General features: G+C 46.0%; 1 pseudogene; it reads left to right on the top strand.

Moving 5' to 3' along the window:
- The first annotated feature begins 11,255 nt into the window (after window positions 1–11,255).
- Window positions 11,256–12,529, top strand: LOC140221427 (uncharacterized; annotated as a pseudogene).
- Window positions 12,530–17,598: the final 5,069 nt, after the last annotated feature.

Genomic DNA, 17,598 nt, shown 5'->3' with positions numbered 1-17,598 from the left:
TCTAGTTACATAATTTCTGCTATGCATAGATGTATATTATGTCTAGATGCATAGGAAAATCTATGTACGTAGAAAAATTAAAACACCTACAATTTGAAACGGGTGGAGTAGTGTTTAGTAAAATACTAACCCTGTGGTCTGTGGAAGGGAAAAAAATTGGAGGGACGTAGCAGCAAAGGCCCGGCGGCCGGCACGCACGTGTCTCCATTGCCTGAAGCAAAAGCCTGAGGATTCTCGTTTCAGAGTAAAACGAGCTAGCTTTGGAAGCTTTGACATGCCTTCCCGCGGAGTGGCAGCTAATCAAGGTAATATATTGCCGCTTCGCTATAAGTATAAGGCAGTGCTCTGAATTTTGCAGCCTGAACTTTGCGGCCGCAATTCTATATAGCAGGGCGGTATAGCAAGCTGCAATTACACGTAGCAGGTCGCAATAACGTGGAAGCAAATACACGTAGCAGGTCGCAATAGCGTGGAAGCAAATAACCCTAACTAGCTTAGCTCACTACGACTCACACAGTCACACCCCCAACTCAAATGCTCCACCCATCGGCTACCTGTAGGTCGCCGCCACCCTTCGCCTCCAGATTCGGTGCTGCCGCTGCCTGCTGGTGTGCTGGCCGGCCACCGCCGAGTTGCTGACCTACAGGTGCACGCCCACATTGCCGTGCGCCACGCCGTCGCGAAGGTCGCAAACTTGTCGCACTTCAGTCAGCAGAGGACAATGTTGCTTCTGACAATGACAATGAATGATAGTCTTGTGAAGCTCATAATCTGTTTCTTTGCAAATTATATGTGATGATTTAATGTGTGGAACACTGAACGTCATGTTTGTTTTCTTAATTTAAGTACGTGAGACATCAGTTATTTGTATGCAATTAAATATCTATTTATACTTATTATTCATGATATATATATATATATATATATATATAAAATTAAAATTATGTGAGATTATTAGGTACGGCTATTGGAACTTAGTGTCCGCTATCCGTAATCCGCTACTTTGATGTTACTCCGCTGCCAACTCGCTCTACGCTATTTATTACCTTGCCGCTAATGCAATCTTCCGATCCAAGTGGAGACAAGAGAAAGGGCAAAGAGAGATCTGCAAATCACTCGTAAAAACGCTTTCCAGCTGCTCCAAACAGCGTTTCAAATCCGAGTTCACCGGGAGGCTTCGTTCTCTTCAGGTTGGTGCCGCCGCCCGCAGCCTCGCCGCAGCCTCGCACTCGGAGGAGTCAACCAACAGCCGTCGCACTCACACGTCCCTTCGCCACGCATTGACACTCTGCCTCCACTGACAGCGTGGCCCAGCGGGCGGAAGCCCCGACGCGTCGGCCGCCGATCCGGCACGGGGACGGGAGCGTCGGTGCGCTCTGCGTCGGTCGGACCGGAAGACGCGGATCCGAGTCACCTCCCGTCCGGCTCGGCTCGGCGCGGCACGTGCATTCCGCTGCCTGCGCAGCCCACTCGCTCTGCTGGACCTGGACGGCGACCGACCGGTAGGTGGGGCTCCCGTCCTGATCGCAAATCCAAAGCGTCCACGCATTTCGCGTGATCCGTCCCCGCTCCGGGCTCCGGCGGATCGCGTTTGCTCCCTGCCCCGTCTTTGGCCTGACCCGCACGCCGGAAGCGGAAGGGAAGCTGTTGCGCGCGCGGCAATGCCCCCCCCCCCCCCCCCCCCCGGCTCGTCGGCACGCCGGGATCGGAGAAGCAGCTAGGGAGCCCGACGGTGTCACACAGCATCCACACGACCTCACCTCATGGGAGTACGGGTCTACGGGACGGGAGTACTGTGTTTCCCGGTGTTTGGTGTTTCACCGGACGAAATAGTAACACCTCCCTGGTTCATTTCAAAGTCGCGGGAAACTGAACTTCTTGAGTTCCAGTGTTGCACCACGCTTGGACGTGGGATACGGATTTGTATTGCAACTCATGAATGACTTCTCTAAATAGAGAAATAAAAGTACTGGAAAGATGAGAACGCTTTAGTTGTTCAAACAAGAGACAATCTTAATTTTCAAGCAAGTGCGCCTTTTGTAACCTCTAATCCAACTCCCATCCCAATCGTCTCGTCGTGGATGGCTTTTTATGAACACTGTAAAACAGCAATACACACAGTCTTACTATTACTAGTTGAGGCGCACAAATTTAGAAAAAATCTATTTTACTCCCTTTACCTATCCACTTTGTCTGCTTAACACTCTGAACAAAATTTAGACTTACTTTACTCCATCAACTATTTCATTTTGTCCAATCTACCCCATAATTAGATTTCTCTTTTTTTCTCCATGTATGAGTTGAATTTTGAGTTTAAATTTTGTGAGCAGATACAAAAACATGATACTTTATGTTCAAAAATTATATTAAGAATTTTTCATGGTTATTTTCATAGGTTATGAATATTTAATACGAAATTAGTTTTAGATATACAAAACTATATGAAAAGTAATCATGAAAAGTTGCTAATGTATTTTTCTAACATAGAGCATCATGTTATAAGTCAACTGGCAAAATCTGAAATTAAAACTCAACTTGTACGTGAAGAAACAAAAAAGAGAAATATAATTAGAGGGTAGATTGAACCAAATGAAATAGTTCGAGGCAAATGAAATAGTTTGGGGGAGTAAAGTGAGCCTAGATTTTTCTTAGGGGTTAAGTGGACAAAGTGAATAGGTGAGAGAGTAAAATGGACTTTTTCATATTGATAAAATAACTTTCGCATTTGGATGGGAAAAACTATCCTATTGAGTCTAGTCGCACTATTAGCATGGACCAACTTCCTATTTCCAATAAAGTGTATGTAGTGTTCTTTTTTTTTTTTGCAGATGAAGATTTTGTTTTTTGTGAGGAGACGAAGAAAGATTACTGTCCAAATGAATACAAAATATTAGGTTTGTAGGGTGTAAATTAGGTTGAGTACTTATACATGTCTCAAGTTGCATGGACCTATTTTTAATCATGCTACATGTTAACCGTTTATGCTGTTAATAAGTTAGCCCTCGACAATGTAGTGGTAGGTTGCCTCTGTGAAGTGGTCATCCCAAACAAATAGGCACACCATATCAGCCATGGTAAGAGAACCGTCTTCTAAACCACCAAATAGGATTAATAGGCCTGGTTTAGATAGGTCGTTTATTTTGAGAACCAAGCTTGGAGGGTACACGGAGGTGGTTGTAACCCCTACCATTAAGGATTAATCCATATGTTTCATGCACTACATATTTTTGAGATTAAGTTCTATCTCGTGTGAATTTTTTTCGCGAATGTGCCTTAGCACGTATTTCCTTAAGAGGAAGAGCAATATGTCCATTACAAACCTTAATAAGCAGAGACTATTGAGATGGTTACAGAGCACCACCAAGCAAGTGGGAGGCGACCCAACATGAAACAAGAGCAGCAAGAAAAACAGAAACAAGGGAGGAAACACCCTCAGACTCACAAACCTAAAAGCCCACACTGTTGATGGCTGTTAGCATGCCAATTGTGAACCGTAAGCGTACGGATCAGTTGTAGCTCTTCCCTCAGAGTATTCCCCCAAGGTTTATCAATCCTTGGAACTTATAGCACAAGATCTATTTCAACTAGCATTGTTAGTATTAACTTGGTGTTTATGAGAGACTCAGATCCAATCTACTAAGCATGTACAGATAGATAACAGATAGAGTAGATGTAACCAATCTAGAGCAACCTAGACTATGCATATGTTGTAATTCTAAGCATGGATAGCAAAGCAAGACAGATATGATTCTAGGAAAGGCATCTTTAAATCTACACCTCTAGTCCGGATCCTGAAACTCCCCACCTTACACAAGAAAGATCTTGTCATGATCACCTCTATCAGCGCAAACATGTTAAGGGCATAATCAAGAAAACGTGTCATATTCATCGGTAGACCAATGCAAATCTGGTTACCACAATCATAGGAACACCCTAACCAATCTATCATCGATGCATAGATTGAAAAGCAAGCAAAACTGATAAAGCATCAAACTATCGAAGGAGATACTTAGATCGCTAAGAACATGAACAGATCTATTACTTCAACATGAATGATTGTACATCACAAGATCACCACTGGGATCCTACCTTGATCTTGATGACTCCTAGCTCCACAACTTCAGCGTGATCTTCCTTGCAGGGTGATGATGCCGACAGAGGTTCGGCTACGCTAACCCCTGACAACTGCACAACCCTCAGCTCTCCGGAGAGATGTCCCTCAAGCTCCTTCTGCTTCTCTGCTGCTTCACGTCGAGTACGTCATCTTGGATATGGGGTTTAGTGGATTTTTGGGGTATTTATAGTCCAGAGAGCGCATGGCAAAATTTGGAAGCCGAGAGGGCAAAGGAAACCCCCAGGCTGATCAGCCTGGGCCTTCCTTTTAGCTCCTCGTGTCCTGGTTTGTCTCCAAGTCTCCCTCAATGCTCTGGAGTCTTCCTTTCACTTGTATGTGGGCCTGGCACGTCGATAGATTTAGAATGAGATTGATCTTCAATAACTTCTCAAATCTCCGCTTGATCTTCTTTGATTCCTTTTTGATCCTGAAGTCATCCTTGTCATATCTTCACAAACTTAGCGTCTAAGTCTTCTCGAAGGATTGCTTGCTAAAAATAAGCTCGAGGTGGGACTAGGGAGCTCCAGGTTGATCGGCCTGAGCCCTATAGGCCGATCAGCCTAGGCCCTTTAGCCTTCGTTTTCCGTCTGGTTCATCGATCGTTCAGGGCTTTATCCAAAAATATGCTTTTAGGTCCAATTTCCTACAAAAACAGAATATCTTCCAAAATACAAAGCACAAGTGAAAATGATCAGTTTATTAGGTGTGATCAATAGTTTAGGTATTAAATTCATATCATTATTAAAAGATAAACAGGAGTAAAAGTGTGTCAATAACGAGCGTCAGCACACAACACCCCTACAACAGCACCTGTAAACAGATACTACACCACAAAGGTTGCAAGAACAAGGAAGGCCGAAACCCGGCAAGGATGGAAAAGTATCCATCCAAGTAGCACAACCAGCATGGCCACAATGGCCCAGAGTCCACTACAACATCAGAACCATGACGGCAAAGCATCCGCCAAAGCATCATGGATCACGGCGGCAAAGTATCCGTCCGGCCGAAGAGTCCGCATGAAAGTAACCACAACCAACAAGATGGAAAAGCATCCATCACACAATAGCAACCTAGGCAACCAAACTGATGGTGGGCAAAACATAACAAAGGCAGGTTCAGGGGCATCTCCCCATGGAAGATGATAGTGACCATTGCCGCCACCACGCCGAGACCCAACACCTCAACAAGAAGGATAGAGGGATCCCCACTGTAGCCCGCAGAACTTCCAAGATGATGCCTCAAAGAAGGGAGCAACACAACTGGCGCCACCATCGTCCAACCAACATGGTCAAGGTTTTCACCCAGAAAGTTCGCAAGAGAGGAAGAAGGGAAGCAGATGACGCCTTCAACAAGGTAGCCGGTGCCCGAGCACATCATCGTCACCAGCCAGCAAGCGGGCAAATAGCTTTCTCCTTAACCCCCATTCCTTCCCCAGACATGCAACACCAAAGCCGCTGGGTAGCCTGGTGACATGGTGCCGAAGAACCAGGTCGCGTGGCTACCCCCTAACCCCCACTGGTAAAAGAGGGTGGGCACGCAGTACGGGCCCCCAGAGAGGGTGAGAAAGAGCGGCCACCCAAGAGGGGCCCTGCCCCCAGTAGGATAATGGCACAGTGGTGTGACACCAGGCACGGCCATCGGGGGCAGCGTTGCATCCAGACCACGCTCCCAACCCACCAAGGTGGCGACATGGCATCATGGGGAGGTGGGGCATCCCCAACCTGGACCCGCTGATCCAGCCTGGAAGGGGCTGAGGGAGGCGCGGATCTAGCCTCCGACAGTCGGCATCGAGCCCGGCAGTGACGGGAAACTCGACGTCAGTGAAAGGGGGGCGGGATAAGGTTTGAGGCTGACTCCTGACTCATGAGAGGGGAGGGAAGGGTGTGGGAAGGAAAAAGAGTGAAGAGAGAGAGGGATAGAGGGGCCGCCGTCAGCCGGCAGCGACGGCGGCCAACGGAGGCTGCGGAGGGGAGGTTGTGGGGCAAGCATGGCGTCACCCCCCGAGTCGCCTGGGGAACGCTGGGGGGGGGGGGGGTTACGAGGGGAGGGAGGCTTGGTTCTTGCTCGGAGTTTGGGTGTTGCTTTCGTGTGAATTTTCATAGGGCTATGTTGTACATCAATGTGTTGCGTCGTCTGTATTGCATTTAAGATATGTTTTTCCTGAGGGTGAACTTCATGGGTTTGATGGACATTTCCTAAAATCTACTTTTGATAATGAAATAGCCGAGGACAGGCTGTCTCGGAAGTAAGTGCTTTCATGACATTCCAACTGGTTAACACTATCTTCTCTTCGGAAAACTCTATCTATTCTGGTGTGGATGGCAAGCAGGCCGCCCAACGAGGCCTGAGTGAGCTCAGTGGTCAGCCCCTGACATTAGGGGTCTTTCGCTTCGTTGGCTCCTCTGTTCATGAAAGACCTGCTGACCTGTCCTGCCCAGTCACTAACTAGGTCTCCTAAAGGTACTTTGTTTTGCTTCTCAAAGAAAAGGAAGTTTTCTAAGAGCTCCGAGGGTGAAGCATTAATCACCGGTTTCGGTCATGCCCTTGATTCAGATTTTTGCTGCTATCCAATTCGAACTATCTTTGGAGTATTAGGTGTAAAAATTTGGATATTCGTAGAAGAAGAACTCTTTTTCCTAAATTGAAATATTGGATCCTTTTTATTTAAAATCCCCTTTTCTCCATCTCATTTCTACTTCGCCCGATTAAGTAGCAGTTGCTTCGCTGATGGGCCCAATGAGGGGGGCATTGTCACATTCTGTAATTTAAGCTGGCAAAAAAGGAGTGGCTTTGTTACCCCACGGGCGGAGGCCCGGCGGCAGATCAATCAGCAGAAAACAACACTCTTATTAAAAAAATCATGGGCATGCGGATCAGAGCTATTTTAGCGTTCGGCCTACAGAGTGTTCAGACCAAAAGGGCCCATGAGCAATCAGTGACTGTCGAAGTTGATGCCTCATTTTTTGTGGCAATTCTATGTTCCGAACATCCGGTAACTTGGACTAGCTCTTCGTACATCTTGAGGTCGTTTGGACCCGTCTCAGTGTACAGTTTCATGGTACAGTTATCAAGATTGTGAATTAGGTAACTGAGCCAAGTGAGTATCATAGGGATGAAACTCCTTTCTCATCTAATGAAACTACTCCTCCTCTCTTATCTTAATGATCGTGCCAAGTTAGCAGAATTACTAATGTGACATGGAATTTAATGCCCATGAAACTCTATATTAAACTTCCATTAAGACTGACCTTATGTGTATATAGCTTGGAGTAGTTGTTTGTACATCTTGAGGTCATTTATGTGTATTCAATAGTAAATTTGAACTTAAATGTCCAGTTAACTTCATGCATTTACACATGTTGGTTACTCCCTCAATTGTTGGTATTGTCGGTCTAGTGGAACGTTATATATTTAAAGACAAGGAGTACGACTTATAAATTTGTTATATTACAAGGTGTGCCACTCGCGATAACAAATATGTTAGCATCACTTACCTATCAAGTAATAATTCCCTCATATTTTAGTTTCCCTTTCTGATAAGTTGTATTCTTCCTCTAGGAGAAAAGGAAAATTTCTTGGAACTTAACATTGTTTTACCAATGTAACATAGATAGCTTAATAAAAAGAGGACAAGGTTCATCTGCGTCGTAATCCCTCCATCAAAAAAATATGAGGCAATTTGGTTTGTCTTAAGTCAAACTAGTCTAAGTTTGACCAAATTTATACAGAAAAATACTAACATATAACATATCAAATAAGTAAATTATGAAAATATATTTCATAATGAATCTAATTATGCTCATTTGACATCCTAAATGTTACTTTCCTTTCCTATAAATTTGGTCAAACTTACACCAGTTTGACTTAAGACAAACCAAAATGTCTTCTATTTCAGGATAGAGGGATTAGTAGTTTATAGCAAGCAGTCCATTGTTGCTACCAGCATCCGGTATTTGGTACGGTAGTTACTTGTCACCTATCATTTATTCTAGCTAGCATCAGCTATTAACTTCTCCAGCTAGCCATCCGTTCTTCGATGGTCACATGTACTGTACTCTCAAATTGTCCTCTTGACTATTTGATGATGATCTCCTAATGTGATGAATCATTTGCTGATTGGTTCTTGAATCTATCTAAGGCCACCTCCGATCCGATGGTACGAATCTATCTTTTCTATATCTCCAATAAACATATACTCCATCTGTTCCATCGTTTTGGCTTTTTTAGTTCATAGATTTTATTATGCATCTAGACAATATATATATAAACTCTCATGATATGAACCAAGCTTGGAGGGTTTATCACTACTGGAAACGAGAATATTTCTATCGGTGAAAAACCGACAGTGAAATGTAAAATCTCAACAGGAAAAATCGAAAACAATTTTTCTGTTGGGGGCACCAATAGGTAAATACCAACAGAACTTGTTTGACACTGATGGGTCACCGATCGAAATGATTTTCCTATCGGGTTGCACCCCAACCATTAAGGATTAATCCATATATTTCATGCACTATGTGTGTTGGCGCTAAAAGTCAGCCGATTGACCCTCAGCGTCGGACACACGACCCGGGAGAAACTGCTTATCTCCTATTCGGGTGATCGCCCTGGTGCGGTTCGCGCGGTGTGCCAGCCAATCTGACCTGTTGATTGGCAAGGAAGAAAACGTGTCAAATTCCAGGGTTCCGATCGGCTAAGGTTCCGATCTATCTCGAAAAGCGTATCAGCAAATTGGCCGATTCGCTATATAAAGATGATCGGCTATGATACAGCTGACAATCACGTAGCGATTGTGAAGAAAACTACTAGAGTAAACTAGACAAAGCTACAAAGGCAACACTTGAAATAGATCTAATCGGCTATGCGATAATTGATAAAAGAACAGTGATAAAGCCAACAGTTCCAATCTCAAGCTGGATATCTGGTGATAAAACTAGAGCGATAGATAAAACCTACAATTCTAGTAAATATCGATAACTAGTGAATAAATCTAAATGAAACGACAGCGATGCGTCCGAAGTTAAAGCTTAGATATTACTCGATAAATGGAACTTACAGAATCGGTCGGAGATTGTGTCGATGCAGCCCTGCCAACCCGTACGAACTCATGAAAGAAAGAAGTATTGGCGAAGTCACCGACTTGAAAGTAAAGTACGATGAAAAAGTAGATTTGTTTGTATTGATTGATGTGTTCTTTACAAATCTCTAAAGATGGCTATTTATAGCCTGTTACAACCAATTTCCTAACCGACTAGGATCTATCTCTAATTTTAAATGAAAACGAATATTTACAAACACAACTCGTATCGGAGTTGGTTATTGTACTCCCACGGACAATCTTTCTCCATCTTCTTTCTCTGACCCACTTTAAGCCCATATTGGCCCAATCGCTCCAGCCTTCCAATCGGCCGCTCTCCACCAACTCTGTTCGCCAAAACACTACAGCGTCAATCGGCCGATTCCCAACTGTAGCACCAATCGGCCGATTCCCAGTCGTGACCTTTTAATCTGCTGCATCGATCAATCCTTTCTTCCCTTGACGCCGATCCCGTACGTGTTAAAATTTGGCATCAACAACGTGTTTTGGTGATTAAGTTCTTATGTTGTGTGGGTCTTCGTAGGGCTTATATTCTATATGAACGTGTTGAATTGTGTTTAAGATAGACTTTTTTTCCTTAGAGCATGGCCGCATGGGTTTGATGACCTAATCCTATTATTTAAGTTGGCAAAAAAAAGAAGTGGGCTTTGTTACCCTAGGGGCAGAGCAAACAACATTCTTATTTTTTTTAAAAAAAATAGCAAACATTACTGGGCCAGTAAGCCTGCAGATCAGAAGTTGTTTTCGTGTTTGGCCCACAGAATGTTCAGACCACCTTTTTAAGGGCATGTACTACGCCCATCTTTTTGTCGTCTTCCATACGCCAAATTTGCAAAAGGCCCCCCGACTCAGCCGAGAGATGGGCGCGTCGTCGCCTTGCGAAGGCATGATGGGGGCTCGTGCTCCCAAGCCATATTGCCCGCTCCAACACCGTTGTGCACCCCCGCTCTCGAACACGACGGCGAAGCTCGATCCCCTGCATCGCTAGTGATTTTGGGGGGCCATATGGGAACATGGCGGCAAAAATCCTTCCCTCCATGCCAATTTCTCCGATAAAATCACTTCCCCTCTAGCTCCCCAATCCATTCCCAACCCTAGAGCTCAATCGAAGATGAGTCGAGGTCTAGATGTGGCGATGACCCGTGATTTGCTAGAGGCAGAGGCACGACGAAAGCGGAAGGCCGCCGCGTTGCGGGAGTGGAAGGGGTGGCGTCGGCAAAGCAGCGAAAGGGGGTGGCGTCGGTGCCAGTGTAGAAGGGGGTGGCGGCGGCACTACAGAAGGGGAAGGGGGCGGCGGCGGTTGTCGTGGTGGAGCAGGAAGGCACCCCCAACCTCACCGGCACCCCAACCTCACCGGTGATAGTAGCAGAAGGTACTGGCTTTTTTCAATCTCCATCGTCCTTCAGCAACCCCAACCTCACCAGCGCCCCAACCTCCATCGTCTTACCAAATGGAGCTTTCTGGAACCAAGGAATTGGTGGTAGTCCGATTGCTCATCCATGGATGCGTCCTCAAGCTTTGGATCCATCAACATGGTAACAAATCAATCTCAATTTTTGATAACTACTTGTTTATTAGCATTTTGATTAGTCCTGTGGTTTTGATTAGCCTACCTAATTCATTTTTTAGTTAAGAGAAACTCTATGAAATAATTGTGTAAACCAACTGCTGTGGCCAATAATTTGTCCACCTAAGATTACCTGATTATGAAAATTGGTCTGTCATATGTAGAGAACATATCTCCTCTCAACATAAATCCATTCAATAAGGAAACAATATGTTCTTAAATCGAACCTTGTTTATTAGCATATTGATCAGTCCTGTAATGTTGAGAAGTAGGAATTCTCTCAAAATACAAATGTTAATGTGTCAATGGCATGTTCAGTAATTTAATCCTTTATCCAATTGTACTATGTTCTGTAGGGATCATGATCCAACACCACCTGGTAGCTTCACAAACTTTATCAAGAATCATCCTCAGATGTCTGGGACCTTCTCATTTTGTCCCATTCAAGCCGCCACGCTTGAAGATTTCATTGTTGAGGGCACAAGATTAGAAGAATTTCGAAGGAAAATCGGCGACAAGATTAAGGCTAAGTTTCAAGGGGAATCATCTGAACCACCTCGTCGTCGCCGTCGCCAACGTGGGCTGAGAAGGTATATACCACGTAATCGAGAAGCTGGTCATGATGATCTTGTTGCAAATTATTTCTCTGCAAATGCTATCTACACTGACGAAATGTTCCATAGGAGATTCCAGATATCGAAACCTTTATTCCTTCGAATTGTGTCAAAGCTCAGTAATTGGGATCCTTTTTTACCCAAAGAGTGGAAGCAACTGGTAGAGATGGACACTCAACCCTTCAAAAGTGTATTGCAGCTATTCGAATGCTAGCATATGGGTCACCGGCTGACCAACTTGATGAGGTATGAAGATTGCAGCGAGCACATCTTTACTGTGCTTAGGAAAATTTGTCCAAGGAGTGATAGAGTGCTTCGGTGCGGAGTACATGCGCCCTCCGAGAAGTGATGAACTAGAAAAAATTCTACAAGATAATGAGTCTTGTGGATTTTTAGGTATGATAGGAAGCATTGACTGTATGCACTGGACGTGGAAGAATTGCCCTAAAGGTTGGGCCAGCATGTTTACTCGTGGTGACAAACGTGTTCCGACTATGATCCTTGAAGCAGTTGCATCACGAGATTTTTGTATATGGCATGCATTTTTTGGTACTGCTGGAGCCTATAATGATATCAATGTGCTGAATAAGTCACCATTATTCATTGAGGCGATAAAAGGAGAAGCCCCTAGAGTACAATATATTGTAAATGGAATGCAATATGACACAGGATACTATCTTGCTGACAGGATTTATTCAGAGTGGGCTGTCTTCATGAAGGCAATATCAAAACCTCAAACAGAGAAGCACAAATTATATGCACAACATCAAGAAGGGGCAAGGAAGGATGTCGAGTGCGCATTTGGTGTCTTGCAATCTCGTTTTAATATTGTTAAACGTCCGGCACGGTTATGGAAATGGGTTGATGTTGTTAACATCATGCAAGCTTGTATTATCCTCCATAATATGATAGTCGAAGATGAGAAGGAGTTGGTCAAAATTCCATCGCATTTGAATGACAATCCGAGTGCAACTATTGTGCTACCACCAGAAGTGAGGACAAGTGATGATCCTAACCCATGCTTCGTAGAGGTACTTCGGAGAAACAAGGTTATCCGTGCTCGCTCTACACATAAGCAGCTCAAGAACGATTTGCTTGAGCATATTTGGCAGCGTTATGGCCGCAAGGAAAACTAGACCTACATGAGTAATCTATTGAGTCTTTATGGCTAATATATTGAGTCTTTATTATATGATCATATTATGTATTGCAACTATCAATTATTATAAATATATATTAGATTTATGCTTCTATGTCAAATTCATGTGTCAATGATTAAACTCAAATTGCATTCTATTATACAAGCAACAAAATGGCTACACACATCAAATTTACACTAGATCAGCATGATTTATGTGTTCACGAATGGATTAAATACTTCGTAGACAACCTAAAAGGCATATCTCTATACATGTTGTTTGTTTAACTATCTGCATGTGACATGTCATGGTCTTGCAGACGGCAGCCGTCTAAACTATTGAACGTGCCCTAAAGACGAGGAGTACCAACTTATAAATTCAGTAGCGCCGCTGCTCTGCACGCGGAGACTGCCGCCCATCACCGTGGCAGTGCTCGACGCGCTGGCAAGGGACCAGCCCACCGCACATGGCGATACCAGCCACCAGATCGGTGGGTAGGGCCTCAGATGGAGAAAGCGGAGACCTAGGTTTCTCCTAGGTTTTGGTGACTTCGGTGGCAATCGTCGCCAACGAAGGTTCTGGTCCCTATCCCTGCACATATCCTGCTTGTCTTCCTGCTCTGGTTGAACAACGGGCTGACCGTCTCAGCTATCCGACCTTGGCAGGACAACAGTTCTCAGAGTTTGTGGGTGTGTGCAGATTGGTTTTCTTCCCCAAGTTTAACGTGTTTGCGATGGCGGCAGCAGCAAGGGCCAAACAAGGTACTTTTGGTGTGAATGAACTCCTCCAGTAAGGAGCGTCGCCAGTCCCAATGAGTTGCCTCAGTTGGAATTGTCGCGGACTTGGCATCGCCGCGACAATTAAGGAACTTCGCGAGCTAGCGAAGGATGTTGCCCCATCGATGGTCTGTGTTCTTGAGACTCAGGTGCACAAGACACGGGTGGAAGGATTGAAGCAGACTCTTGGTTTTGATAATTCCTTTGCTGTCAATAGTTCGGGCCGCAGTGGCGGATTAGGTATATTTTGGAATAATAATATAAGTGTGCTTTTGCTGCCTTACTCTCAGTACCACATTGATGCATTAGTCTAGGAAGAGGATGATGACCTGTGGCGCTTGACTTGTGTTTACGGGGAGGCACAAATAAACGAGAGGCACAAGACATGGGATATCCTGAAACATATCAAGTCATCATTGCACCTCCCATGGTTGTGTATTGGTGATTTCAATGAAGTGTTACATCGAACTGAACACGTGGGCGTATAGGAGAGAAGCCATGCTCAAATTGCCGAATTCCGTGAGATGTGGATGTATGTGGCCTAAATGACTTAGGTTATGAAGGTCATAGTTGGACGTATGAAAAGAAGATAGCTAGGGGCTCCTATTGCCGGGTGTGCCTGGATGGCGCTCTGGCAACCCTGGATTGGAGCGTGTGTTTCCCTTTGGCGAAGTGCAAGCATCTATCGGCGGCCGCCACGGATCATGTGCCGATCTTGCTGAGCTGGAGGTCAGAGGAGCCGCGGCCTCGAGGAAAGAATCAATTTAGGTATGAAGTTATGTGGGAATCACATGCTGAGTTCTCTAACTCTCTGCTTGAGTCATAGTAGAAGGAGAATGAGGAAACGACCCTACAAGAATTACTGAGCAAACTGAAGAAAGTTTCTAGCCACCTTGTGAGGTGGGATAGGAACACATTTGGGCATGTATGCGGGGAGTTGCACAGGCTGAAACAAGAGCTAGAGCGGCTATAGTCTGACCCGCGAAGGACGAGTCCAACTCATGTGGAGCTTAAGATCAAGGAGAAAATTTTGGAACTGAACCATAGAGAAGAAATAATGTAGAGGCAACATTCCAGAATTATGTGGCTTTCTGCAGGTGACAAAAATTTTAGGTTTTTTTTCATATCCAAGCTAGCAGAAGGAGGAGGAGAAATATGATCACAAGGTTGAAAAACCGGATGGATAGGTGATAGAAAATGTCTAGGAGATGAGTGATCTAGCAACTAGCTTCTACAAGGAGTTATATACGTCTAAAGGGACCAATAACATGGAGGCAGTGTTGAGTACAGTCTCAATGAAGGTTACTGAAGCAATGAACAACAGCTTACTTGCAGCCTTTTTAGAGAAGAAAGTCAAACAAGCTTTGTTTCAGATGTTTCCGACAAAGTCCTCAGGGCATGACGGTTTTCTAGCACACTTCTTCCAACAACATTGGGACTTAAGTGGAACTGAAGTTACCTCAATAGTGTTAAGAATTTTGAGAGGGGAGGAGGATGCTACATCAATAAATGATACTTTTATTGTTCTAATCCCCAAGGTGGCAGATCCAGAAGAGTTGGGCCAGTTTAGGCCTATAAGCCTTTGCAACGTTCTGTATAAGATCACCTCGAAAGTTGTTGCAAATAGGCTGAAGCAAATATTGCCTGAGGTTATATCAGAATAGCACTCTACATTTGTACTGGGCGTCTTATTACAGACAACATAATCTCAGCATATGAATGTCTGCATTTTATGAAGCGAAACAGGCCTCGTGAATCGAGATGTTGTGCTCTGAAGTTGGACATGAGGAAAGCTTATGATCGAGTTGAGTGGGACTATCTACAAGCGATCATGCTCTGATTGGGCTTCCACCAAAGTTGGGTTGAGACAGTGATGCGCCTGGTAACTATTATCTCTTTTTCAGTTCTTTTTAATGGTGATAGACTTGACAATTTTAAACCTTCAAGGAGTATCCAACAAGGAGATCATATCTCTCCCTTTCTATTTTTGTTGGCAGCAGAGGGCCTTTCGTGCCTGCTAAAAGCTAGGAATCAGTCGTCCGTACTCAATGGGATTAAAGTGGTGCCATCGGCTCCGGTGGTGTCTCACTTACTCTTCACAGGTGACAGCCTGCTATTTTTCAGAGCTAATAGGGAAAGTGCAGAGGAGATCAAGGAGGTACTCAACATTTATTGTCAAGCTTCTGGACAGAGGATTAATATGGACAAGTCCTCAATTCATTTTGCGAAGGGCTGCAGATAGTCTTTTCATGAGGTGATCAAGGGTGTACTTGATGTCCATAATGAATCTCTGAGTGAAAAATACCTGGGCATGCTGACAGATGTGGGTGATTCCACTAACAGGATTTTCAAATACATTAAAGATCGTGTGTGGAAAAAGGTCCAGGGCTAGCTGGAGCAGTGCTTGTCGTCAGGTGGCAAGGAAGTACTGATTAAATTAGTTGCACAAGCTATACCTACACAATGGTTTATTGAGGAACTTCTGGTGGGGTAGCAAGGATGGAAAAAGGAGAACATGTTGGGTTGCTTGGGATGAGATGCTCAAACCAAAGTGCATGGGTAGCCTGGGCTTCAGGGATATTAAGCTGTTTAATCTTGCGTTACTAGCAAAACAGGCATGGCGCATTGTAACGACCGACCCCTAAGCCTTCCCAGTTAGGCTTAATCTCATCCCTTAACCTTAGTCAGCTGTTCGGCTTGATCGCGCCGAGTGCTCAGCTATCCGCCGGTCCCGACCCCTGAGATCCGACCCTTGCCTGCTTCGCCCCTCTCCCGACCCCGGCGAGCTCAGTTCACCATCAGATCCTGCCGATCTCCCTCCCCCATCAGATCTATCCACAGGTGGACCCGCGAGATCTTTTCCAGATCCCCCGCGACAGCCGCACTCGAGTTGCATGGCCACCCCCAGAGTTTCCTTGCCGCGTGGCTCGTTTTCTCCGACGCCACCGCTCAGTTTTGTCTCAGGCAAGCAGCAGAGTGGGTTCCCGCGCCCCCTTTTCCCCAATGGCAGCGGAAGCCCTCTGCACCCCCTTTCTGCAGAGCCTCGCCTCCCGCGCCCATCATCACGCTACCAGATCCCGGCCCCGGAGACCGATGTCGCCCGTCTTTTCCGTCCCTTCAGCCACAGTTGCGCTGCCCGGTCGTCGCTACAAGACGATTCCTCCACCGCCAACCCCGACCGCGGCCGCGACAGTTCCTTTCCCCGCTCTGTTAGAAGCCGCCCGACAATCTGTTGTTCCGCGCTCTCTCCCCCGCGCCCGCGTTCGCCTGTCTTCTCACCTGTGCGCCCTCGATCCTAGCGCCGTTTAACCGGTCACTTCTATCACCTCTTCCGCACGACGACGCCCGCTCTCCGCCAAATCCCAACCACCAGTCTACTCGCCCCTACGCCGCCCTGACGGCAGAACGCAATGATCGCTGGCGTCACCCCCGGAGTTCTGCAGCACTGCCCTGGTTGCTCAATTGCCGCCACGGCAGAGCACTCCATTGCTTCTCCCCGGCCTTCGCGCCGCTCCCCTTCTCTCTCTCCGCGACGTTTCCGTTCCTCTACCCCAGCAGCTATAAAAGGAATGCCCCCGTCGCCGGAATTTCCCCCCGCTCTTGTTGCCCTTAGCTTCTCTCGCTACCTGCCCAAGCTCCTAGCGCCATACACCAAGTCCTGAGGAGCTCTGCTCTCAGATTCTCTCAGTTTTCTCCAAGTCACCCAGCAGCTTGCTCCCCGTGCTGCGTAAGAGCTCTCTTGTGTTCTGCAAGAAGCAGCGCCGCCGCCGGAGCATTGCCAGTCTTAGCCCTTGCTCGAAGCCTTAGTCCCTCCGCCCAAGTCTGCTCCTTCCCGACCCCAAGCTTTCCTTTCAGGAAGAAGGTGAGTTGCCGACCCCCAGTCCGCCTCGCCCGACCCCTCCTATCCGCCCGACCCCAGTTCCGTCTCATCCGACCCCGTCTGTTCTGCCGACCCTTATCCGCCTCGCCCGAGGGCTTGGCTGTGATCTTTTTCTTCAACTCGAGGGTGTATGTGTAAAACTTGGGAAACCTTCAGCGCTTGCGTCTAAGGACCCCGGGTTTCTCACGTCCTCTAGTTCAAGGATCAGACCACTAGTTCTTTTCCCACCCTTACCTTTAGGTTAACATCAGCTCTCGAACCACCATCGCCTCCTACTCTTTGTCGCGAGTTTCTGGGCTCAGGCGAGCCAGTGTTGCTGTGGAACTAACTGTCTAAGCTAACCCTTGCATTGCATTCGTGTAGAGCTGCACCTCGCCGACGGTTTCTACGAGCTTCACCCGACGCCAGAA

Source organism: Setaria viridis, chromosome 1 (assembly GCF_005286985.2).
Source record: "Setaria viridis chromosome 1, Setaria_viridis_v4.0, whole genome shotgun sequence".
NCBI classification, from domain to species: domain Eukaryota; kingdom Viridiplantae; phylum Streptophyta; class Magnoliopsida; order Poales; family Poaceae; genus Setaria; species Setaria viridis.
This window is presented reverse-complemented; position numbering and strand designations above follow the sequence as displayed.